At 43.0% G+C, this 27,241-nt stretch overlaps 1 protein-coding gene across 1 annotated transcript in view; it reads right to left on the bottom strand.

The window, feature by feature from the left end:
• LOC142100749 (relaxin receptor 1-like) overlaps positions 1-27,241 on the bottom strand; it is a 356,003-nt gene that overhangs the window by 186,528 nt on the left and 142,234 nt on the right. The gene's annotated exons all lie outside the window — the stretch shown is intronic.

The raw sequence follows: 27,241 nt of genomic DNA, 5'->3' as shown, positions 1-27,241 counted from the left end.
AAGGAGAGGATGAACCCACTGTAATTTCAGCCATTGCCCATGCTGTTAATATGCTAGAGGTTCAGCGTAAGTATGGAAAGGGGGCAATGGCTGAGATAGGTGAGGGTAGTGTGACCACTAGGAGAGATAACATCCAAAGTACTGAAGTAGTTAATCCTGAAGATAGTGAACCAGTGGATACGTATCCTGCCCGCACAATATCAGTTCTCAATGGGAAAGCGGATAAGGATGGTGTAGTTCCTTTAAGAAATGTTACAATGCATTGTCCTAAGACTAGATCAGAATTACGTTCCATTATGACTGAATTCCCAGATCCTAGAAAAGAGTTGGCTAAGTGTCAGAAATTTGTTAAAGACTTAAGAAAGGTACAGGAACCAACCAATAAGGATTGACGTGTAGTGTTGAGGGCATGCCTTCCTCCCAATACTGACGTACAAAAATTTATTAAAGATTGTTCGTTGGCGGAAGACGATACCTTGACAGATGAGGTGAATCAAGAGAATATAGAACAAATTGTCAAACATTTAGCCATCTATTTTCCTGTTGTAGTAAATTGGAGTAAGATTTTCACCATAAAACAAAAAGATAGTGAAACTGCAGCGGATTATTTTGCTAGAGCTCTTGCATCAATGGCACAGTTTACTGGGATATCAGATATAAGGGAGAACCCACATCATAGGGAAGTAGCTGTAACAGTACTGATGGATGGTTTAAAGGAAAGCCTAAAGACAAACCTCAACACCTGGTTGGAGGGGTAGCACGGTAGATTCTCTTAGAGAGATTGCCGTGGAACACAACATAAATATTTTTAGGAAGAGGGAAGAGAAGAGTGATAGGTTGATGATGGTGAGTATACAAGCGTTAGAGGGAATACATACACTACCACCAGCATATAACCCACATGAAAGGAAACCTAGAATGTTGAGATGTTATAATTGCAAAGAAGAAGGACATATGAGGAAAGATTGTAGAAAGGGAAGGTACAATCCTAATGGAGGGTCACAAAGATATCCTCCAAGGAGGAATTCACATAGACAAGAAGACTCATACCTGCCCACGCATGTTATAGCAGCAAATGCTGCGCGGGAAAGCGATTGTCAGCGCTAGGGGTCAGGTCATACCTGTAGTCTACAGCCAGTGAGATTAACTGAGAGTCTGAGAGAAGAACCAACAATGATAGTTGACATATCTGGTAGGAAACAAACTTTTCTTGTAGATACAGGGGCGGCCAGATCTGTGATAACCTCTCCTTTCAATCTACAGGTGACCAGTAAAACTATTCCAGCTATGGGGGTAACGGGAAGAGTGTTACATTATCCTTTAACTAAACCCACAGAAGTTACTATTGGGCCTCTGCATACTAAGCATTCGTTTCTCTTGGCTGCAGCGTCTCCTACTAACTTGTTAGGGAGAGACTTGTTATGTAAAATGGAATGTGTCATATACTGTACCCCATATGGTGGATTCCTAGATATACCAGACAAGGTTGTGCATGAGGTACAGGATTTTTTTTAGACACCCCTCAAAGATTTGATGTTGCACTCTACTGTTATAGAACAAAGTCCATCTCAAGTAAAGGAGATGTTGCTGGAAATACCGGGTTCACTATGCACCAGAGATGGACAGGACACTGGATTGATGGCAAACGTAGCTCCTGTGATGGTAAATCTAAAAAGTGGTAGGATAGCCCCAAAAATCCCACAGTATCCATTAAAACCAGAAGTGGAACTAGGGGTATATCCTGTTATTGAGAGGCTGTTGCAACAAGGGATTTTAATTCGTACATCCAGCACAGCAAATAGTCCCATTTTCCCTGTAAAGAAGAGTGGGGGGAGGGGCTATGGATTAGTCCAGGACTTAATGGGAATTTATAAAGTTGTTGAGAGCCAATACCCCGTAGTGCCCAATCCAGCCGTCATCCTCATGCAGATTCCAACGTCTGCTAGTCATTTCACTGTCATTGATCTATGTTCTGCTTTCTTCTCAGTCCCTCTTCACCCTGACTGCCAATACCTTTTTGCATTTTCCTACCGGAGGGTGCAATATACATGGACCAGACTTCCCCAGGAGTTCAATGACAGCCCCAGTATTTTCTCTCAAGCCTTACATGACTGTTTACGAACTTTCCAGCCTAGCAATGGGTCTGTTCTAATTCAATATGTGGATGATTTGTTGTTGTGCTCTGATTCTTTTATGTCATGTTTATATGATACTAAATTGTTGTTGCTCCATCGCTTGCAAAAAGGGCACAAAGTGGCAAAGGACAAGTTACAGCCATGTCAGACTAAGGTCAAATACTTAGGACATTGTCTCACCAAGGGGCTAAGACATTTGACGACTGACAGAATTGAGGCCATACAACACATGACTCTGCCGCAGAGCCAAAAGCAAATTCGTACCTTCCTGGGGATGTGTGGATATTGTAGATCCTGGATCCCAGGTTTTTCTATTCTGGCATTACCATTGCAGGAGCTAGTCTCTTTCTTGAAAACCAGAACGTGTCGTACACACAGAAGAGTCAGAGCAAGCGTTCTTTAATCTTAAAGATAGTCTGACTAGAGCACCTGCATTGGGAATACCTGATTATGAAAAGCCTTTTGAGCTATACTGTATGGAAGCTGATGGTTGTGCAGCAGGTGTCCTCACACAGAAACATGGTGACGCTAGCAGACCGGTAGCATACTACAGTGCACAATTGGACACTGTGGCAAGATCACTCCCAACATTTCTCAGAAGTGTAGCAGCAACAACTCTTCTGGTAAGTAAGAGCGAGGACGTAGTATTAGGACATGATTCAACTGTCTATACACCCCATGCTGTATCAGCTCTGTTAAACTCAGCTCAAACCAGACATGTTTCCTCAGCTAGATTCACAAAATGGGAACTAGCTCTGATGGCACCCTCAAACATCACTATCAAACGATGTAGCACCTTAAATCCAGCTACATACCTTCCATATGTGTTTCGAGAGACACAAAGGGTGGGAGGTGAGGAGACCCTGGGTGGTGATGAGTTTGGCAAGAGTACTGATACGCATGATTGTATGGAATACCTGAAGCAGACCTTTACTGACAGGCCCGACATACGTGACACCCCCTTAGAAAATGTAGATTTTACGTTTTATACAGACGGGAGTTGTCATAGACAGACAGACATAGACGGGAGAACTATGTACTGGTTATGCTGTTGTAGACGATCAGGATGTTGTAGAAGCTGAACCCCTTGGCCCACCTCACTCAGCCCAGGTGGCGGAACTAGTAGCATTAAATAGAGCTTGTGAGTTGGCAAAAGGTAAATCAGCTAATATATATACTGACTCTAGGTACATCTTCGGGGTAGTGCACGATTTTGGGGCCCTTTGGCGTCTTAGAAACTTTACGACAGCAGCAGGCACGACAGTGGCACACTCACAACACATATAAAGGACTTTTGACAGCGATACAGTTACCCAGGACGGTAGCCGTCATATAGTGTAAAGCCCATACCTCTGAAGAAGACACGGTGTCATTGGGCAATAACAGGGTGGACGAAGCTGCTAAATGGGCAGCAGGGCAACTTATGACTGTATCGACCAAGACTATGATGATTTTTCAGACATTAGCCATGCAGAAATTAATTGAAATGCAAGACTTGTGTTCCCTGCAGGAAAAGGCGGTCTGGAAGGCGAAGGGATGTGGTCAAGAGTCCTCAGGACTCTGGAGAGATGGACAAGGTAAGCCTGTAGCTCCCAGAGCATACTATCCAAGCCTGGCTGAAGCAGCACACGGTCTGACTCACCTGGGTAAAGAAGGTATGTGCAAACTGGTGAGAGCATACTGGTGTGCTCCTGGATTTTCCTCTCAGGCTGGTAAAAAGGCAATGTCATGTCTTACTTGTTTGAGGAAAAATGTCGGGAAAACTATTCCAACTGAACCATCCCACATCCGTCCTACAGACGGACCTTTTCAGGTAATACAAATTGACTATATCCAATTACCACCTTGCAGGAATCTAAAGTATGTGTTAGTATATATTGATGTGTTTTCCGGTTGGGTAGAAGCATATCCGGCAGCCACTAATACTGCTGTGTTCACTGCAAAGAAAATTGTACAAGAGTTTGTGTGTAGGTTCGGTATCCCTAGAATCATTGAAAGTGATAGGGGTACCCACTTTACTGGTGATATCTTCCAAAATATGTGTAAGCTCATGGGAATCAGTAGCAGACTTCACACCCCTTACCGACCACAAGCCAGTGGTAAGGTGGAAAGAGTAAATGGTACTATTAAGAACAAGCTTGGTAAGGTAATGGCTGAAACTGGGTTAGCGTGGCCTGAAGCTTTGCCACTAGTCCTCCATAGCATCCGAACCACTCCTAGACCTCCTCTTAATCTGTCCCCCTTTGAGATACTGTTCGGCCGACAACCTCATTTGATCGTGAGTCCGCAAGATGACTTAAAGTGTAATAATGAAGTGACTGTACAATATCTTATCAAAATGAGCAGACAGCAAAAACAACAACAACAAAAACTCAAAATGCTGTCACCTGGTATGCCAGAAACGAACTGTCATGATGTTGAACCTGGGGACTATGTTATGATCCACAATTTCTTACGCTCAGCTTGTTTAACAGACTGTTGGGAAGGCCCGTACTAAGTGCTGCTGACCAGTGCCACATCACTGAAGGTTGCAGAGGGAGACACTTGGGTCCATTCCACCCACTGTAGGAGAGTCAGTAACCCGGAGAAAGTGCGAGATAAAGCTGAGCCCGACAACACTGATCTGTCACTCGTAAACCTGTTCTGGGAGACCTAAAGCCTGCAGTCAAGACACCTGAACCAGAGTGGCGGTTTTTGATTTTCTTTTGTTCCAGGATTTTCCTTGTTTTTACTTTTTCTAGGACACTCGATTTTTGTGAAGGAGGACGGAGGACAGAGGCAGGTTCTGGTAGTGATACGGATGAGATGGAGTTATTAGAATACCCAGAGCAACCCTTTATCAAGCTTAGTCCAGGGGTTATGAAAAGGTCTGCAAGCTCGGGAACTCAGAGACAGTGTGAGGGGCTATTGTCTGATGAGTATTGTATCTGTAAGTTCTGTGACTCCCTAGCTGAAGAAAAGTAACATAGTAACATAGTAACAAAGTAACATAGTTGATGAGGTTGAAAAAAGACACAAGTCCATCAAGTTCAACCTATTTTGGATCTCCTGTGATCCTGCACTTATATTTGAAATTGATCCAGAGTAAGCAACCACCAATCTGTTTCAATTGTGAAAATCCCCCCAGACTCAATATTGCAGTCCTATTTTTACCCTATTTCCACTACTATCCTACATTTTAATTAATGGTCGTATCCCTGGATACACCTTTCCGCTAAAAATGTGTCTAACCCTTTCTTAAACATATCTATTGAATCTGCCATCACAACCTTCCCTGGCAATGAATTCCATATTTTGACTGCCCTTACTGTAAAGAACACCTTCCTTTGCTGGTTGTGAAATTTCCTCTCCTCTAACCTTAGAGGGTGACCACGTGTCCTTTGTATAGTTCTTGGGGTAAAAAGTTCCCATGAAATTTCTCTGTATTGACCCCTAATGTATTTGTACATAGTAATCATATCTCCCCTTAGACGCCTCTTTTCTAAAGTAAACATGCCTAAACTGGCTAACCTTTCCTCATAACTTAATGACTCCATACCCTTTATCAATTTTGTCGCCCTTCTCTGAACCCTTTCTAGTTCCAAATTATCTTTTTTATAGAGTGGTGCCCAGAACTGTACTGCATATTCAAGATGAGGTCTTACCAACGATTTATACTGTGGCAAAATTACACTGTCTTCACTTGCATCTATGCCCCTTTTTATGCATGCCAATACTTTGTTTGCACTTGCAGCTGCTGCTTGACATTGAGCACTATTGCTAAGTCTACTGTCTACGAGCACTCCCAAATCCTTTTCCATTATAGATTCTCCTAAATTAATTCCATTTAATTTATAGATTGCGTTCTTGTTTTTGATCCCTGAATGCATAACCTTACATTTATCTGTGTTGAACCTCATATTCCATTTGGCCGCCCAATCCTCCAGTTTATTTAAGTCCCTTTGTAGAGAAGCTACATCTTGCTCTGATTTTATTACCTTATAGAGATTAGTGTCATCTGCAAAAATATAAACTTTACTCTCTAAACCATCACCAAGGTCATTAATGAATATATTAAAAAGGAGTGGCCCCAGCACAGAACCTTGAGGTACTCCACTTAAGACTTTTGACCAATTAGAAAATGTTCTATTTATCACAACTCTCTGTTCCCTATTCTCTAACCAGTTTTCAATCCAAGTACAAATGTTGATTCCTAGACCCAGTTCCCTAATTTTGTAAACTAACCTCTTGTGTGGCACTGTATCAAAGGCCTTTGCAAAATCTAAGTAGGCCACATCTACTGTGCTACCCTGGTCTAATTTTCCACTAACTTCCTCGTAGAAACTAATTAAATTAGTTTGACATGACCTATCCCTCACAAATCCATGTTGATTCCCACTAATAATTTTATTGCGTACCAAGTAATCCTGAATACTATCCCTTAAAATACCTTCCAGTAGTTTCCCCACTATTGATGTCAGGCTTACAGGTCTATAATTCCCTGGTTGTGATCTCGTCCCCTTTTTAAACAACGGCACCACATCTGCTATTCGCCAATCCCTTGGTACTGAGCCTGATGAGATTGAATCTCTGAAAATTAAGAATAGCGGTCTAGCTATTTCTGAATTTAACTCCATAAGGACCCTTGGGTGTATGCCATCTGGACCTGGAGCTTTATTTATCTTAATATTCTTCAATCGCCTTTGGACTTCTTCCTCTGACAACCAAGTATTAATTAATGGCATGGTTTCATTTCCATTTTTATGTATTACTTCTACCATTTGTTCCTCTCTAGTAAATACTGAAGAAAAGAAAGTGTTTAATACCTCTGCTTTTTCCTTAGTATCATTTATCAATTCACCCATCTCACTTCTTAGGGGTCCTATATTATCTTTTTTAATCCTTTTCCCATTTATATACTTAAAAAACTTTTTGGGGTTTGTCTTACTTTCTTTTGCAATGTGCCTTTCATTTTCTAATTTAGCCAATCTAATTTCCTTTTTGCATGTTTTATTACATTCCTTGTACCTATGGAAGGACTCCTCTGACCCTTCAGACTTAAACAATTTAAATGCACGCTTCTTCCTTTGCATTTCTTCCCTTACCTTTTTATTTAGCCACATTGGTTTAGACTTAATTCTTTTAAATTTATTTCCCATAGGAATGAACTTATACGTGTATGTTTCCAACAACATTTTAAAGACAGCCCACTTTTCTTCCGTATTTTTACCTTCAAAGGCTTTGTCCCAGTCTATGCTCTTTATAGAATCCTTTAACATATTAAAATTTGCCTTTCTAAAGTTTAAAGTCCTAGTTGATCCCTTATACCGGTGCTTCTGGAAACTAATTTCAAACGAGACCATATTATGATCCCTGTTTCCCAAGTGCTCCCTTACTTGAATATTTGATATTACGTCTACATTGTTTGTTATTACTAGGTCCAGTATAGTCCGGTTCCTAGTTGGTTCCTCTACTAATTGGGACATGTAATGGTCTTTTAGCGTGCTCAGAAACCTATTTCCCCTAGCTGTACCGCAGGTCTCAGTACTCCAATCAATGTCCGGATAATTAAAATCCCCCATAATTAAAATTTGACCTAGTTGTGTAGCCTTTTCAATTTGCTGTAGAAGTTGGGCTTCCTAAATCGTACTAATATCTGGCGGTTTATAGCATATCCCTATCAGCAACTTCTCTGAACTTCTTCCTCCGCTGGATATTTCCACCCACAATGCCTCTATATTATCACCAATATTCTAATATATAACTTCCTGAATACTTGGTTTTAATTCTGGCTTAATATAAAGACATACTCCTCCTCCCCTTTTATTTACCCTATCCCATAGATGCCAGTCCACCAGTACCCTGGACATGGGCGGGCATCCTCTGGAGGATTATCACTCCTTAGTGGGTAAGGTTCTAAATCAAACTGAGTGCTGGGTGTGCTTACATGTGCCTCAGGGACAGCATAACATAGGACTAGTACCATTCCCACTAAACATTTCTGAGGTACTAGAATTGAGGGGAGGGAGGCCCATAGAAGGGAGGTACAATAACACTAGGTCCCCTAGTCTGAAGCTTCGACAATACTCCTTAGACAGATCCTTACTGTGCCTAAACATCTCTCATGCAAAGCGTCTGGAGAATTGGAAAGCTGACCCATCAGATCAGACAATGGCTCGCCACACTCATTTTGGAAGGAGACTTGTAAGGTCACCAATAGACAGGACTGTTGATGGACACCACAAATTAGGGCGTGTAACTAAACATAAGAAAGTGTCCATTGGAAAGGTCTCTATAGGTAATTGTAAGAATGTCATCCATGCTGACACGTGTCTCGAACAAATAGAGGCACTAGGCATGGGTAGTTTTGTCAAAACTTTATGTGATATAATTAATGGGCATACTGTTCCTTATGTTCTCCCTGATGATGTGTACTTTGTTTGTGGGAGAAAAGCTTATTCCTGGGTGACTCTGAGTTCCAAGGGTTTGTGTTTCTTAGCTAAACTGGTTCCTGAAATCATGACTATTACTCATGAAGAAATGGTTGGTATTCACAAGACTACATCACCACCATACATACACACACAGTATGAACACCGTGGCAAGAGAAATATGATTCCTGGTGAGGAGCCCATAGCTACAAAATTGATTAGTGAAACCGCTGGTTTTCAAGTTATGGTTGCTCTAGACCTCACCAGGACCGCTCGGGGAACGTTAAATTTTAAATATATTCAAGACCTAGCTAAATAAATAGACAATATCACCGAGATGTATGATGACACTTTCAGGTATACTGGAAGGGAGCTACAAGCGTACAAGAAGGAATTAGTGCAACATAGGTTGGTACTGAATTTTCTCACCTCTATTACTGGTGGATACTGTGTGACTTTGGCCACCCAGTTTGGTGTCAAGTGTTGCACGTACATCACCAATAATACAGACGACCCCAAAGAGGTTATAGACCGGAAGATGGACAAAATTCTGCAAATGAAATGGGAATTTCGAAGGAACCATAATTCTTCGTTATATGAGGTCGGGGAAAAGGTGGCAGGTTGGTTCTCGTGGTTGAACCCTGTGAAATGGTTCTCTGGTCTGGGAGAGTGGGTACAGGAAATGGTTGCTAGTGTAGGTAAGCTCCTTCTCCTTATACTGGGTGTCATCTTAGCAATTGGTTTAGGTGTCAAATGTGTTCCTACTGTGTTGAAGTGTGGAAAACTGTCTTCTGGGAGAATCACTGAGAACGAGACTGAAAAGGTGGTGAGAGATACTGAGATCATGGTCTGTGAAGAAGTGTTGTATAATCCTGAACTTGAGACAGTGATTAGGTGATAGTTTATAACACTATCAAAGGGTGGAGCTGTCGAAGTCAGCAAATTGGATAAAGTCATTTCAATTAATATCGAGCAAACTTGATTGTCTTTGTCTGAAATTATGCGTAGAGCATGCTACGGCGTAGAAGGGCGTATCCAGCCGCAACACGTGGCAATAACAGTTTCTACACTTTTGTATACATTCGCACCAACACACACATTTGTAAATAGTACACATTAATCGTAGTTGCAACACATAGTTATTTATGTCGAAATATAGTAGTGTTTATGTGTAATATTATAAGCTATATGCATATTAGTGATACATATGGTTCAGGTTAAAGGAAATGTGTCATGTCTGATATCATATTAATCCCCTTTACATCAGCAGCTGTCCTGTGCATTCGGCGAAGAGATCGCACATTTCATACTCTAGTTATTGATGTTAGGGAATAAACCTTTAATATGATGCTGACTGTAAAATGCTAATGGACTGATTGTAATTGGAGTTTTGGCAGGAAGAACAGAGCACATCCCCTGGAGAGATGACCCCCACCTTTGGATTCCTTCGATTGAACCAGCCTATGATCTGCAACCCCCTGGACCTTCCTGAAGCCTGGACCAATAGAAGCAAACCATACCATCTGCATTGTTTCACTGTATTTCTGTTTGCATATAAGCAGGAGCTTTTCATCTAGTGTTCAGACATCTTGTCCACAGACTTCAGGACTGAATGACTGTTCACTAGATGCAGAGCGCCTGCGATAAGTAACGGCTGTACTTACTATTATTTCGCTTGAATTATTCTGCTACTTTTTGAGAATAAATATTTGTGCCCTGGAAACACAAATCGAGATTCGACAATCGTTATTGGATAGCGACAAACGCGCATAACACTTGCTTTGTTTGTTTTGCTTTTTCTTCCAGAATGGTCCTGTTGGCCAGTCAGCATCCATAATGACACATTCGGGTGGTGGTTGGACACTCGCCCTTAACAGTTCGATTCAATTAGTACTACTACCCCTCCGGGAGCTATGGGGCACCGCCTGGTCGGGTAGGCCTCAGCTAGTGAATCAAAATGGGGTAAATGGGCTCCACTGCCTAGAAGTGTCTGCATATTTTACTTCATTAATTTTATGGTTTATGGATATGGCTGAAGGCTGATTGGTCTTGCTTTTATTTGCCCCCACCTCAATTCAGTTTAATTTTCAATAAAATTTGTGACCTTTCATTCGCCAAACAAGTGTCTTGTTGCTTTATTTTAAGGATGTAAGATAACTCTTTAAGGCAAGCATAGCATTTATACTCGGATTACTCTTTCACCAAATATCCATATCCTATATATGTAACAAAGCAATGAACAGATGACCAATGGTGCAACACTGTTATTGTATCTATCTGAAATAGTTTTAGATGAAGCCAAAATACATTTTTTTTGTATGGGTTCACATAATGTATGTTTCGCTGATATAACATTCCTCATACAAATATTCACAGAAAATTCCTTGATGCAGAGTTGTTGATGTCAGCAAAGCAGGTTTATTGGCTAGAATATACAATGTTTGCATGGTTAATATAAGCAATAAACTTGCTTTACTGACACCAACTATAAGGAGACTAGCTGCTCAGCTGTAAGGATCTTCTTTAGGATTTACTTCTGTTAGGTACTGTAGATGAGAATTTGTTTCAGCAGTTCATATAAGGTAGAGATGAGGAACGTTGTAGCAGAATTGTGTGACATTAAAGGCTGTTATGCAGGTGACATCCTAGTAGCCTCTATTCACACAGTAACATGTTCAGACTTAAGCTGTACTCAGATCTACATAGACCAGTGATAGGCAACATCAAATCCCTGGAGGGATTGCTTGTGTGAGAATTCTCTAAACAATTACAGAACATACATATTTTGCTTCCATACACACAAACAAAGTATATGTAGTATACTTAAAAAAGAGAAATGAACAGCTCTGTTTATCCAATAACCATAATGATGGTAAAATCATTAAATACTGAGTAGTGCTATTCAAAAATGAGTCAAGTGTTACAATATATTTTATAACTATCAATAAATTCATATCATATAAATTTATAAAATATAAAACCATTTGATAGCTGGACTTTTATAAGCACATATATATGGTTAGTAATTTCTGATCTCAGATGGACACATAGATGATAAAACAATTGAAGGAATAGATCCTTAAAGTGAGTATTATATAGCCATAAAGAAAATATCCACCCTTAGGAAGAATATATCCCCGTATTATCCGGAGATGATGGTAGTTAAATCTTTACAGTATCCAAATAACTCAAGGGCTCATTATTTATCCATGCACACGTAATCGCAGGTTTATTTAAGCAGTAATCAAAAGAATAATAATACAGTTATATAAAAAAAACTACAGACATATCTGGGGATGAATAAATATTTTTCATGTGAGTATGCCATTACTATACCCAGCTTACACTTGTACGCCCCTGGCTAACCTTGCCCTTCCTCTTCAGATATAAGCATATAATATGCACTAATATCATCATCATCATCATCATTTATTTATATAGCGCCACTAATTCCGCAGCGCTGTACAGAGAACTCACTCACATCAGTCCCTGCCCCATTGGAGGTTACAGTCTAATACAGACACACACTCACACAGACAGACAGACAGAGAGGGAGAGCCTAGGTTCAATTTTTGATAGCAACCAATTAACCTACCAGTATGTCTTTGGAGTGTGGGAGGAAACCGGGGCACCCTGAGGAAACCCACGCAAACACGGGGAGAACATACAAACTCCACACAGATAAGGCCATAGTCGGGAACCGAACTCATGACCCCAGTGCTGTGAGGCAGAAATGCTAACCACTGAGACACCGTGCTGCCACTAATATAGAGGCTGACGTATGCACTATAAGGAATTGCATATATCAGGGGTCTGCAACCTTTTTCTACCGATGCACCAGCAAAAATCAAGCCCAGGTGTACACACAAATAAATATATATATATCCGTTGTCCCCCCCAAGTTGCTCCTATGCCTCACAGTCGTCCCCCTGTTGCTCCTATTCCTCATAGACGTCGCCCCCCAGTTGCTCCTATGCCTCATAGTCACCAACCCAGTTGCTCCTATGCCTCATAGTCCCCCCCCCAGTTGCTCCTATGCCTCATAGTCGTCCCCCAGTTGCTCCTATGCCTCATAGCCGTCCCGTCCCTAAGTTCCTCCTATGCCTCATAGTCACCCCCCAGTTGCTCCTATGCCTCATAGTAGTCCCCCCCAAGTTGCTCCTATGCCTCATAGTCCCCCCCTCAAAGTTGCTCCTATGCCTCAGTCATCCCCCCCAGTTGCTCCTATGCCTCATAGTCGTCATCCCCCCATTTGCTCCTATGCCTCATAGCCATCATCCCCCCCAAGTTGCTCCTATGCCTCATAGTCCTCCCTACAATTGCTCCTATGCCTCATAGCCGTTGTCCCCCCCAAGTTGCTCCTATGCCTCATAGTCGTCGTGCCCCAGTTGCTCCTATGCCTCATAGCCATCGTCCCCCCCAAGTTGCTCCTATGCCTCATAGTCCTCCCTCCAGTTGCTCCTATGCCTCATAGTCGTTGTCCCCCCAAGTTGCTCCTATGCCTCATAGTCGCCCCCTCCCAGTTGCTCCTATGTCTCATAGTCGTCCCCAGTTGCTCCTATGCCTCATAGTCCTCGTCCCCCAAGTTGCTCCTATGCCTCATAGCCATCCCCCAGTTGTTCCTATGCCTCATAGTTGTCCCCCAGTTGCTCCTATGCCTCATAGTCGTCTTCCCCGCAGTTGCTCCTATGCCTCATACTTACCTTTGGAGTCCGCATCTTCATTCACGGGAGCTGCTTCACTAAAGCAGCCAAAGACAACTAAAATGGAGCTGCATACACAGCAGCTCAGTTTTAGGTATCTTTGGCTTCTTTAGGCTGACAGCTGCAGCGCCGGTGTCCCAGACAAAAGTGGCCGACATGCCACGTCTGGTCGCCGACCCCTGGCCGCTCAATCAGGCTGCTATTAGGGCCGGGGGGTAGGCCAGCCGGCCGCCCCCCGGCTGCAAAATACTATGCTTTCCCCCGCGGCCGCATCTGATGACATCAGATGCGGCCGTGTCAGCGCACAGGCGGCCGCATTACATAACAGGGGATGCGGCCGCATCATCAATGACGCGGCCGCATCCCTTTTCATGTGATGCGTCCGCCTGTGTACCCCCCGGCCACGCCTCTCCCAGCCCGCGCCTGCTCCCAGCTTTAAATAAGATCCACTGCTTTTAAAACATATACTTGTTTTTATTTCTACTGATTTATATATAGGATATAGAATTACTACTGTAAACTGTATACAGTAATTGTATATACAATAGGATATCAGGGGTAAACACTCACACTGGATATCGGTGCATGCTTACCAATACCCAGTGCTGCCTTCTCTACCTGCATAGTAGGGGGAGTTTTCCTGCACCACCACATTCATCATTTTCTTTCAGTTGTACTAAAATGTACACCACCACACAAACACTTTAGAACTGGACACATTTGCGTTTTGAGTGGAGATGTAAAATGTTTGTTGCAAAAATGTGTACTTAAACGTGTATATTTGAGTTCCATGCATGTCAAGATGCATCCATTTAAAAAAACATGGGAAATTGTGCATTCAAATATCTATATTTACTACTAACGATAATGTAACGATCCGGCTTGATAATGTTGTATGAAAATGTAAAAGTTACATTACCCTATTATAACAATAAATATGAGTCACATATTCCATTTAAAATTGAATGAAATACAAGCACCTTCACACAATTGGTTACCTCCTTTAAATGAAATAGGAATCTTCTTTCTTGCAGTAGTCCAAATGGCAAAGAGAAATGAGTAATGTGAATAGATGGCTGCGACATTTAATATAACCACAATGTCAGTGAATGAAAAACTATCAACTGGAGAGGTCAAAACACAAACAGCCAATCAGAAGCGGCTAGATAGTACTTCTATTGCATTACTTTGCACCAACCTTCCAGTACCCGTAAGAAACGCGCTTCCTAAGAGTATATGGGGATGCATCCACGTGTAATTATGTTGCATATTCAGGGCGGGAGCTACACTTAAGTGAACATGCTCTTACTGGGCCTGATTCATTACAGAACGCAAAGCAATTGTAATATGAATTTTTTTTAAAACATGCGTAAATCGGGTGTACGCAAGACCATAGTCAACAATGAGCAGATGTGAAGCAGGGGCAAACGCAGGATTTTTAGGGGGGGGTTTCCTCCCCCCCGAAAAAAATAATATAGAGAGAGAGCTGCTGCACATGCAGCCGCACATGCTGTACTGTACAGCAGCCGCGGCGCTGTCAAAGAAGCGTCCGTGGCAGTGCTGTATTGTATTGTACTACAATACAGCACCGCCGCGGATGATTCTTTGACAGCGCCGCGGCTGCTGTACAGTACAGTGCTGCTGGTAGGGGCAGTGTTTAGCACCCGTTCGTTCGCGAAGGGGAAGGGGTTTCTGGAGAACCAGAAACCCCCCTTTGTGCGCCCCTGTGAAGATATGTCTTTTGATGAATGCGGGTCTAGGTCCGCTCTGCTCTACTAGACAGGACACTGCAGGATACGTGCAATCTATATGTGGAACATTAACTCACAAGTTAACACAAAGAAAAAAAAACTATTTAATTGTCACCTGTTACAAACATATAGTTATTAATGACAAAACATAAAAAAAAGTTGTTTTATTTTATTTTTCCCCATAAAATATATTTATTAGGCTGTAATTAATGTGTACTGTCAATAAGATACATTTATACAGTTGCTCTTAATTGCATACACATGTTCTAGCAGTCATACTCAGTAGCCATCATCACTACTATTTGTCACTTAGACTAGAACTGTAGCAGGAGCAAATGATATGCTGAAAAACAAATATCTTGGAAATGCAAAGACGTTCAATCAGACGCTGCTGCGTGCACACCTTTATTGTACATTGACTACGGGTATATGCCCATTGCCATCCCCGTTGTGTCCCTGAAAATGGAGCCTGTAGTAAGTGTCCTTTTGCTCAAAAATTAATTGAAACCTACTGGATTCTGTGGCATTTAGTCCAGTTCTGGCAAATAATTTTAAGCATTATATGCCATGGATCACCATTTACGCACCTTAATAAATCAGGCCCACTGTAGTTATCTTACAATTGCCCACCTGTCCTACGACACACACAAATCTAGGTAAGGATTCATTTTGGGGCACATGCGTAAGACAGAAATGCATATATTCACAGCACAAAAATTGTTACAAGCCCAACTCTAAATGAGTTCATACATGCTGTGCGCAGTGCATTCGGTTGATTTCCAAATTGTCAGATGGCAGAGGTGCGCCTGCGCACGCTGTGGGAAAGGTGGTCTGTCATTTCTGCTCTCACGGTAAAGCAGGCATGTGAGATTTTAGTGTATTCAATGGAAAGGGCCACAATAAGACTGAACTTGCTTAACCACGTAAATTGTGTTGAATATACAAGAGAGGAAAGGAGAATAATTTTTCCTGTTATGCCAAATCTGAGTTATAACATAAAGCTCAACATTCTTAAAAAGTCTTCATAGGGTCTGAAGTTTGTGCCCAAAGAAGTGATGCCCCACCAAAGGGGGCAAGGTCATCCCATGTAGTGGGTGGAATCACATCACATAGGGATCAAGCCATGCCCTTCCCCTGTAACATATGACCACTATCATCTCTGTAGTAACACATGTCTACCCCTTGACCTCTGTTGTAGCAGATTTCCACCCCTCACCCCTGTCATAGCACATTTCCACCCACCCCTGTACTAACACAGTTCTTCCCCCAAATTCTTTAATAACCCAATTCTACCTCTGTAACGATACTAGTGGTATTATCTGAAGCCCAATAGCCAAGTAAATATGTTTGCCGGGTCGGTACACAAGAAGGGTAGTCACGAATGCAAGGAAGTACAGCAAGTGACAGGAGCTGTGCAGGAAGAATACTCAAGCACATGTCTGATCCAGGCAGAGCCTATTATAGGCCCAAACAGGAAACAGGTGCAAAATGGTTTCTCCTTGATGCCATTCTGGCCATCTTGGATAATGGCAAATCTGAGGGCAAGTTTACGATTGCAGAGACCTCTAGTGCTGAAAGGTGCAAATATCAAAGTAATTCCATACAGTATTCCCCCCTTTCAATAACATCCTCTGGACGGTGCTTTGCTGGGTTTCTCTAGGTATCTTTGATGAAATTCACGCAACAATTTAGGTGCATGAACATTCCCTTCTGGTTCCCATGAATTTTCTTCTGGACCATATCCCTGCCATTGTATCAATGGCAGGGATATGGTCTTCATGTTCATCAATTTGAAGAGGATCCAGAGGAGGAAATGTGCAACCAGGAAAAGGATTTGGAATTACTGGTTTCAATAAAGAAACATGGAAAACAGGATGAACCTTCATAGATCCTGGGAGTTCAAGTCGAAATGCAGATGAACTGACTTGTGCCAAAATCTTAACGGGACCTATATATTTTGGTCCTAGTTTAGAAGTAGGCATGCTTACTTTTAGATTTCATGTGGAAAGCCAAACATTGTCTCCAATGTTTAAAACTGGTGCAGTTTTACGATGCCTGTCTGTAATTATTTTAGAACTGTCCTGAGTATGTTGCAATTTCTCTCTTAATGCTTCAAGATTATTTTGTAGCAATTATAATTTGATGTAACAGCAGGAATGGAAGAATCCTATGGAAAATTGGGTAGTATGTTTGGATGATACCCCAAATTGGCATAACACGGACTTTGCCTTGTGGATGAGTGTTGCGAGTTGTTGTATAAAAACTCTGCCATAGGCAGAACATTAATCCAGTCATCTTGCAGATGGCAAATGTAGCACCATAGGTATTGTTCCATTGTCTGGTTGGTGCGTTCTGACTGTCCATTGGGTTGGGGATGGAAGGCAGTTGATAATTTAATATTAATAATAAGAGCACTACAAATCTGCTTCCAAAAACATGAAGTAAATTGCACTCATCGGTCGGAAACTACATCATCAGGAACTCCATGTAGATGAAAATATTTCCTGATTAGTAATTCTGCTGTTTCTTTTGCAGAAGGAAGTCCACGACAGGGCACAAAGTGAACCATTTTTGTGAGTCGATCTACAACCAACGGAATTGTAGTCATACCCTTGGACAATGGTAAATCCACAATAAAATCCATGGAGATTGAACCCCATGGACGAGAAGGGGCCGGCAAAGGCTGTAAAAGTCCTAGTGAAGCAGTGCGGTTAGTCTTAAATTGGGCACAAGTGCTGCAGGATGATACAAATCTTTTAACATCCTCCCTGTATTTTGCCCACCAGAAGAAATGAGTTAGAAATTCATGAGTCCTCCAAACACCCTTGTGGCCTGCCAGTCTAGAGTCATGAACAAATTGCAGTACTTTTAATCGTGCTGCTGGCACATACAAGCGATGTTCATACTTCCATATATTTTCTTGATAGGTTAAGTGTAAATCTGTAGGGGGCGTCTAAAAGGATCGGATCCATTCTGTAACCCTCTTTGATGTCAGACAACAGCTCACCAGTGCCCAGGAAATTTGACTTAGAGAGGATTGTCTCTTCTGGCTCAATCTGTGGTTATTCTTCCATATATGCTCTGGATAGAGCATCAGCTTTCCCATTTCTGGATCCAGATCTCTAAGATATAAGAAAGTCAAAATGATTTAAGAATAAACTCCATCTGGCTTGTCTCAGGTACAGTCTTTTTGCAGACCGAACAAATTCTAGATTCTGGTGGTCACTAAGCACAGTTATTTGATGTGCAGCGCCTTCATGGAAATGTCTCCATTCAGTAAATGCAGCCAGAATGGCTAACAGTTCTTTATTTTCTACATCATAATTCCTTTCTGAAACAGTCATTTGACGAGAGAAAAAGCACATGGATGCAAAAGCATCTTCTCTCCTATTCTCTGTGATAATATTGCTCCTACTGCTGAATCAGAAGCATCTGCCTCGGGGATAAAAGGAAGTTCTGGGTTGGGATATAGTAATATGGGATCTGTAGCAAACCTTGTCCTAAGTAGAGAGAGAGCACTTTCAGCTTCTGGAGACCAATGAACTGATGATCCCTTCTTGGTTAGTTGAGTGATTGGGGTCACAATTTCAGAGAAGTCATTAATGAAACGTCTATAGAAGTTGGCAAACCCTACGAACCTTTGTTCCTCTTCACCATTTCTTGGAGCTGGCCAATCTACTATAGCCTGGACCTTGCTAGGGTCGATTCTCAAACCTTGATGTGAAATGAGATAGCCCAAGAACTGAATCTGTGTTAGGTGGAATTCACACTTTTCCAACTTACTGTACAAGCGGTGCCAGCGAAGACATTCCAGTAAAATTTGAACTTGTTGTTGATGTTCCTCTTGGGAATTTGAGAAAATTAGTACGTCATCAAGATAGATGACAACAAATTGGTCAATTAAATCCTTAAAAATGTCATTCATGAAATTTTGGAATGTAGCAGGAGCATTGAACAGTCCAAAGGGCATCACTAAATGTTCAAAATGTCCATGCATACATCAAAAGGCAGTCTTCCATTCATCACCAGATTGTATGCAAATTAAATTATATGCTCCTCGTAGATCTAATTTGGTGAAAATCCTTGTTGAATGAAGCTTCTCCAGTAATTTTGAAGTAAGTGGGAGCGGGTAACGGTTCTTGATTGTAACCTTATCTATTGTTCTATAATCAATGCATAGTTGTAATGAACCATCCTTGTTTTTCACAAAGAAAATAGGTGCACCTGCTGGAGATGTGGTGGGACGAATAAAACCCTTTTCTAAACTTTCATCCACATAATCCTTGATGACCTTTAACTCAGGCTTGGCTAATGGATAAGTGCGTCCAAAGGGTATGGCAGCTCCAGGTAACAAATCCATCGGGCAATCATAGAGTCCGTGTGTGAGGTCGTAACTTGTCAGCATTCTTCTTACTACGGACATCAGAAAAGTGTTTATATTGTGGCGGTAGCTGGTCCAAAACATGAGGAGGGGAATTATATAACTCGCTCACCTCTTTAACAGAGGGTTCAGGTTGTCTTGTGAAAATGAAATAGTCTTTGATTCCCAGTTAATGAATGGATTATTTGTAGCCAACCAAGGAATTCCCAAAATAATAGGAAACTGGGGGGAAGAGATCAGTAAGAAAGTCAGAGTCTCTTGGTGATTTGGCTCATGTCAGTATTCCCAGCATGAAACCACAGATAGTGCGTAGTTAACAAAGTGGTTTTTAATAAACACCGGTTACACAGGTTTCAAGATGCAGTATGGTAGGGTATGGCAGAAATGGCAAAAGAACTCAGTAAACAACAGATGCTGAATGTGATGGTCTGCTGGACTTTAAGTAATGGAGATAACACACAAGGTGCAATGGTCTGCGAATCAAGGCACTGAAGATGACAGACACAGGATGCGATGGCCTGCCAGACTTTACCACGAGGTATTGGAGGATGCTGGTAACATTCTGCAATAGGTTAGTCCTCTGTAACACTGGAGAGCTGAAAGCATGTATTGTTGATAATATTCTGCAGCAGGATAATGCAGAAACACTTCAGAGCTGAAAGCCGGTACAGAGTTACAGACAAACCGAGTCAGGGGTCACACGCAGAGGTGCAAAAATGGAGGGACGAGCAGAGGTCAATTCCAGGAGATCAATCAGGAGAGTACACAGGAACAGCAACACAGGTAATGGCAACAGATGATCTGGCCAAGACTGCTGGGAAAACCAGGCTTTTGTAAGCCAGAGGCAAGTGTTAATCATCCTGGAGTAATGAGGCAGTTCTGGGTGGTAAGAGAGCAGCCTGAGTACCCTTTGGGGCCACTGTGGTACTCACACATATACACACACACATATATATATATATATATATACACACACACATACATATATATTGTAACAAAAGGAGGCATTTAGCTGGCAATATGCAGAGAAAGCAGGGAAGTAGAGTAAAACATTGGCACAGTTATGTACCTAGGTGGAGATTAAGCCAGGTAAAAACATATGTGTAGTTTAAAATTGGTTTACTTACATGATTTAAAAGCTGCTTCCTCTCAGCAAACAGACAGGGTGGGTCTGATAGTCTAAACAGAGCCAGGGATGGGCGTTTCCTTTTAAAGAGAAGGTGGGTGTGTCACCTGTCCATCAAGCTAGGCCTGTGGGAGGAGTGTCAGGTATAAAACCCTGCTTGTTTCATTGTTCAGAGAGATCAACGCTGGGCTAGCTGGCTGATCTGGACAGAGAGCTGGACTATGTATAGTAAGCGTTGAGGGTCTCCATAATTGCTGTGCAAGTATACGGTGTCAAAACATTATTACCATCCTGACAATAAAGAACCATAAAAAGGAAGAAGTTGTACGCGTGTGCTTCTGCAGTAGCGGGCTCTTGCCACAATATATATATGTATATATATACACACATACCTATATATACACACACATATATGTACAAATACATACACACACAAAAGGTCCAGCATAGTTCCTGGCAGACAGGAGTTGCAGGATGCAGATCGTGACAGCTCAACTATGAGGATCAGGGTTTCAGGTTGTCAGACTGAAAATGAAACTCATACAATTGGAATCTGACATTGATTAATAAATCTACAAAAATTTGAGGGTCCACTCCAAATCGAGCTGGTGGGAGAGGGATGCAGCAGGGAATGGCGATGTTACAGGCACTGGCGATGATTTGTTCTCCAACTCTATGATGCGGTCCTCATGTTGAGACAACCTAATTAGAAATCCCTGGAAGCTACTATTTGCATCACAATCCTTTTGTGAGACAACTTGAATCTCTTGCTTAACCTTCTCTTGCTTATACTTCTCTCCTCCTGCTGCTCTTTTCGGGTTCTTCCCCCTGAATCCTCCCTCTCTTTTTCCTCTTTTGAGGTACACTCTATCCGCCTATTCCACCTCCGTGTTGCGGTTATATACCATCCTCCCGATCCTGTCTCCCAATTTCTTGATCACTTTTCCACCTGGCTCCCTCACTTTTTCTCCTCTGACCTTCCCTCCCTGATCTTGGGGGACTTTAAAATCCCTATAGACAATCCCTCAGACCCTGCTGCCTCCAAACTTCTCTCCCTCTCCTCCTCCCTTGGTCTCTCTCTCAATTTACCTCCTCTCCCTCCCACCGCAGTGGTCACTCCCTAGATCTGTTTTTTTTTCACACCTAAACACTGTCTCTGACCTCATTGATTCACCTTTTCCTCTCTCGGACCACCATCTCCTCTCTTTTAGCATCTCTCCATCCCTTTCATCGTCCACGTCCCCCAAGGTTACTCTCACCAGGCGTAATCTTGATACAGTTGATCCTACCAGTTTCTCCTCCTCCCTGGGCTCGCTCCTCTCCGCCATCACCACTCTTTTTTGCCCGGATAAGGCTGTCTCCTTTTACAATCGCACTCTTACCGCTGCACTTGACTCTGTCGTCCTGGCTGTCACCGTCAAGCTTCATTTTTCCCCGCCGCAACCGTGGCACTCTAAACTTACCCGCTATCTTCATAAATGCTCCCGCAGTGCAGAACGGCTTTGGAGAAAGTCACGCACTCATGCTGACTTCCTCCACTTCAAGTTCATGCTTGCCTCCTACAGTTCGGCCCTATCCCTCTCTAAATAATCTTTCTTTAAAGCTCTCATTTCTTCCCAATCCTCCAACCCTGTCTGCTTTTTGCCACCTTTAGCTCCCTCCTCTCCCCTCCCCCACTCCTCCCACGCTCTCTGCAGTCAACTTTGCTACCCACTTCACCTCCAAGATTGAGTCTATACATCATGACATCTCCCAGCAGTCCCTTCTTACCCCACCCTCTCCCCCCTCCATGCCCATTCTGTCCCCCTTTTCACCCTCCTCTGCTACTGCTATCTCTTTTCTCCCCTCCCCTTCTGCTAGCTCACCCTCCTTCTCTTCCTTCACTCCAATATCTGCAGATGAAGTCCATACCCTTCTCTCTTCCTCTCCCCCCTCCACTTGCACACAGGACCCAATCCCCTCCCATCTCCTCTGCTCCCTCTCTCTTGAAGCCTGCTCCCACCTTGCACACCTCCTCAACCTCTCCATCTCCTCTAGAATCTTCCCCTCCTCTTTTAAACATCTTGTCTCCCCCATACTCAAGAAACTGTCCCTTGATCCCGCCTCTCTCCCTAATTACCGCCCTATTTCTCTTCTTCCTTTTGCCTCCAAACTCCTTGAACGGGTTGTCTACAACCATCTCACCTCCTTTCTCTCCTCTCACTCAATCCTTGACCCACTCCAATCTGGTTTTTGCCCCCTCCACTCCACTGAAATCTCCCTCACTAAGGTCACTAATGACCTTCTCCTCGCTAAATCCAATAGACACTACTGCCTTCTTATCCTTCTTGACCTCTCTGCTGCCTTTGATACCGTTGACCACGCACTCCTTTTGCAAACTCTCAAATCTATAGGCCTACGTAACACTGTCCTCTCCTGGTTTTCCTCTTACCTCGCCAACCGCTCCTTCTCAGTCTCTACTCATGATTCTACATCACCCCTTCTTCCCCTATCTGTTGGCGTTCCTCAAGGCTCCGTTCTTGGCCCCCTGCTTTTCTCCCTCTACACCTCCTCCCTTGGCGTCCTCATCCGCTCCTTTGGCCTCCAGTGCCACCTCTATGCTGATGATACCCAAATTTATCTTTCATCCCCTGACCTCTCCCCTTCCATTCTGTCTTGTGTCTCCTCCTGTATCTCAGCCATCTCATCTTGGATGTCCCAACGCTTCCTTAAACTCAATATTTCCAAGACCGAGCTTATAGTCTTCCCTCCTGCAAGGACTCTCCCACCTCCCCCCTCTCTATTTCTGTTAATAACACTACCCTCGTTTCTGTCCCCCAAGTCCGATGCCCTGGGGTCATCCTTGATTCCTCCCTCTCATTCAAGTCTCACATTCTGTCCCTCTCAAAATTCTGCTACTTCCACCTTCGGAATATATCTAAGATACGTCCCTTTATCACCACGGAAGCCACGAAAACCCTTGTTCACTCGCTTGTTATCTCTCGCCTTGACTACTGTAACATCCTTCTCTCTGGCCTACCTGATTCTCGCCTTGACCTTCTTAAGTCTATCTTCAATGCTGCTTCCCGTCTCATTTTTCTCTCCCACCGCTCTGTATCTGCAGTCTCCCTCCAACAGTCACTACATTGGCTCCCCATACCCTACAGAATTAAATTTAAACTCCTCACCCTCACCTTTAAAGCTATTAGTCAATCTTCCCCTCCCTACATCTCCAATCTCATCTCTACCTACACTCCTACCCGCCCCCTCCGCTCTCCCTGTGACCGCCGCCTCACTACTTCACTGATCACCTCCTCTCACTCTCGTCTTCAGGACTTTGTCCGGGCTGCTCCCTTGCTGTGGAACGATCTTTCATGTTCTATCAGGTTAGCATCTACTCTCAAAGGCTTCCAGCGGGCCCTTAAGACTCATTTCTTTATTGAAGTCTATCAGTCCTCCTCCTAACTTCCTTGTCCTGGCTCTCTTCCCCAGTTAGTACCACCCTATTTGTGTCTCCCCCTTCCCTTTAGGATGTAAGCTCTCATGAGCAGGGCCCTCTTTCCTTGTGTGCTCCTTCTACTGTTCCTTCACCCTCTGTACCTCTTGGCCTGCTTCGCTAGCCCTGTTTTCCCTGTCTTCTTAAGCTTTGGCCATCTTCTCGCTGATTTCTACCATCCCTTTCACTATCTGTCCCAGATATAATCTGCTTTGCTTTACCCTGTCACCTGTGTTTGTATACATTTTTGTATCATGTTGTCTTGGTTCTTTTTTCTGTATATGTAATGTACGGTGCTGCGGACCCTTTATGGCACCTTATAAGTCAAAGAAAATAATAATAATAATAATAATAATAATAACCTGTGATTTAAGAGCTAAAAACTGTCCTTCAGGAATTTCAGCTCCACCTGGTATATAATTAGCAGTGGTTAAACCTGCCATGCGCCACTTAATAGGTATATCTTTGGCGGGATCCATTTCAAGGCTTGATTATCCTGTAATGATACTGGTGGTTTTATCTGAAGCCCAATAGCCGAGTAGATATCCAGTGAGTAGTCAGACGTTTGCAGGGTCGGTACACAAGCAATGTAGTCAAACGTTTGCCTGGTTGGTACACAAGCAGGGTAGTCAGATTTTGCAGGGTCGGTACACAAGAGGGTATTCACGAATACAAGGAAGTGCAGCAAATGACAGGAGCTGAGCAGGTAGAATACTCAAGCACATGTCTGATCCAGGAAGTGCCTATTATAGGCCCAAACAGCCCAACAGGATCCAAGATGGTTTCTTCTTGATGCCATTTTGGCCATCTTGGATAAGGGCAAATCTGAGGGCATGTTTACGAATGCAGAGACCTCTATTGGTCGGAGGTGCAAATATGAAAGTAATACTTTACAACTTCCCTCCCTTTATAGTAATAAAATTACCCACATTGCCATTGTAGTAAAACATCTCCCCTCCTCCCCTAGTAGCAACACATTCTCCCTGTTGCAGCAGCACATAAACACATTCCCCTGTTCCTGCATTCCCCTGGAAATTACTTATAAGGCTAGGCAGTGCAGTAGTACAGGGACAGACTGACAGTGAATCAGAGTGAAGCTCCTTCTTCTGATTTTCTGATAAGCAGACCTCACTGACAAACGGCCGCTCTGTTTGGAGCTGCAGGAGTGGACAGGTACAATGCAGAATAGGAAGAGGGAGACTCCTGATACTAGAACAGAAATATTAGTTTCAAAAAAAGGTTGTGCATACCTGCTCTACAGTGAGAGCAGAGCTGATAGACTGCCTTCTCAACGGTATGCGCAATCCCACCCCTTCCATCTGTAATTTGGAAAAGAACTTGAGACTAGATATTGCACTGCACACATAGGGCCTCATTTAAAATTGTGCATACGTCGGGGGGCATGGCTTGGGCACTGTCACAAACACCCCAGCCTGTCTCAGATACAGCAATCTTAACAGCTGGTCAAGACTGGTGTTACCGTAGTTAATTAACAATGAATACACCTTTTCTGAAACCATGAAGGATTTATTATGCTGTTCTTACGTTCACCAGAACCACTTATTAATGTTTTACACTTAAATCACATACACATGTAGCATGAGCCTCCCTGGGCTTCGTAAATTCACAAAGAATCACGGAGAACACACTAGATTAAATTTATTTAATCTGCAAAATGTTTCCAAAGCTTATTTACACAAATTTATAACAAAGACATACAATATGTTGCACAAATGAGTTTCAGAAAATAAAATAGGAAATAAAAACTAGAGTCCCTACTTACAAGTTCAGGAATTGGTGTGTGAGGAGTACACATTGAGAAGAATGGCACATTTCATTTGTGATAGACCTCCTCAAAGAAATGAACACTGTACTACTGATACAAGGGATTTTTAACCATTTCTTGTTGGCTCTTCACCCCCCCCCCACCTTAGGAATTTAATTTTCAATTATGTCAGATTGATTCCCAAAATGACACTGAGTTTATATAGTTATAGATATATATTTGGGCACCTCAGATAATCTCTCACCTCTGCTCTTTCTGCCTGGCTAAGTCTAACCTCTGCATACACAAACTACTCAGACAGTTTATCTGTCTCTGGGCCTGGCTACTTTCAAAAGACCATTGACACTTGGCTCGGTCAGACTCAGGTCAGTTAACCAAATACACTTTGAAAGGTTACATAAAATATTCACAGTGTGATACATAAATTCAACAGAAAATAACAATCAGTCATTAGATATACTACATTTCGTCACAGGCACCATCTAAGACTGTTGTCAATCCAGAGAGCTCTGCAATAATTGATCCATTCTACACCTATTTAACGGATCTCACCACGGTGCATTCCACTTACATCTGTGGCAGAACTCATCAGTCACCCGTGGAGCTATTTGGAGCTTGGTCAGACGAGGCACAACTTTATCTCTGCTTGCCTAACAGCGATTGTGGCCTACCTCCGTCACCACCTCTGGGGCTAGTCCCCTTTGGTTTTTAAATAGTGACCCACCAGGCCCACTCGAAAAGACTTGGCCGAGACAGAACCTCCCCTTGTCTCCGCCTCCTTACCATGCCCCTGCAGACTCGGCTCTGTGCCCAAATGTGCCGACACTTCTCTCTGGCCTCACTGTGCCCACAACACACTGCACCTTCAGGGGAACCCACATCTGGTGAGGCGTCAGCAACATACCTTGTTTTTGAGGTGTCTGATGCTCCGACTGCTGCATCTGCGGCATGCGGCCTCCACAAGCTCCTTGGTCACTGTCAAGGCACTTTTGGAACTCAGCAGAAAGGTAAGCCTGTGATACACTTGCTTTCCCCTTGCTGCTTGCATCATTCCCATTGCTCGCATCTCCACTAAGACTGATTGGCCACACTAACTCTGCTTTCTATAAACGCTCCTGCTTTTGGAGGACGAAGGGGCTCTGGTCTCTCTCAATAATTGGCTGTTATCTATACAGGGCCCTACCCTGGCAGCTCTCATTCTCTGGGCCACTGGAATGCGAGAAACACAGCGCCATTTCTCAGCTGTCTGTATTGCCCTAACACTGCCTGGGCGTCCTCAGCACCTCCTCAGGGTCCTTTTGCCCCAGTACAGCCCAGCTCCATGCTCAAGCTCCATCATAAGCACCGCTTGAATTTGGGCCAACAACCTAGGGCCCACCCTGTTGCCACCAGACTGGCACAACACTCTGCTTCATTTACTGCTCTACTGCTTTACTGCTCTACTGTGCCACACCTTGGTTGTCAAATGCTCTTC

Source organism: Mixophyes fleayi, chromosome 9, assembly GCF_038048845.1.
Source record: "Mixophyes fleayi isolate aMixFle1 chromosome 9, aMixFle1.hap1, whole genome shotgun sequence".
NCBI lineage: Eukaryota > Metazoa > Chordata > Amphibia > Anura > Limnodynastidae > Mixophyes > Mixophyes fleayi.
This window is presented reverse-complemented; position numbering and strand designations above follow the sequence as displayed.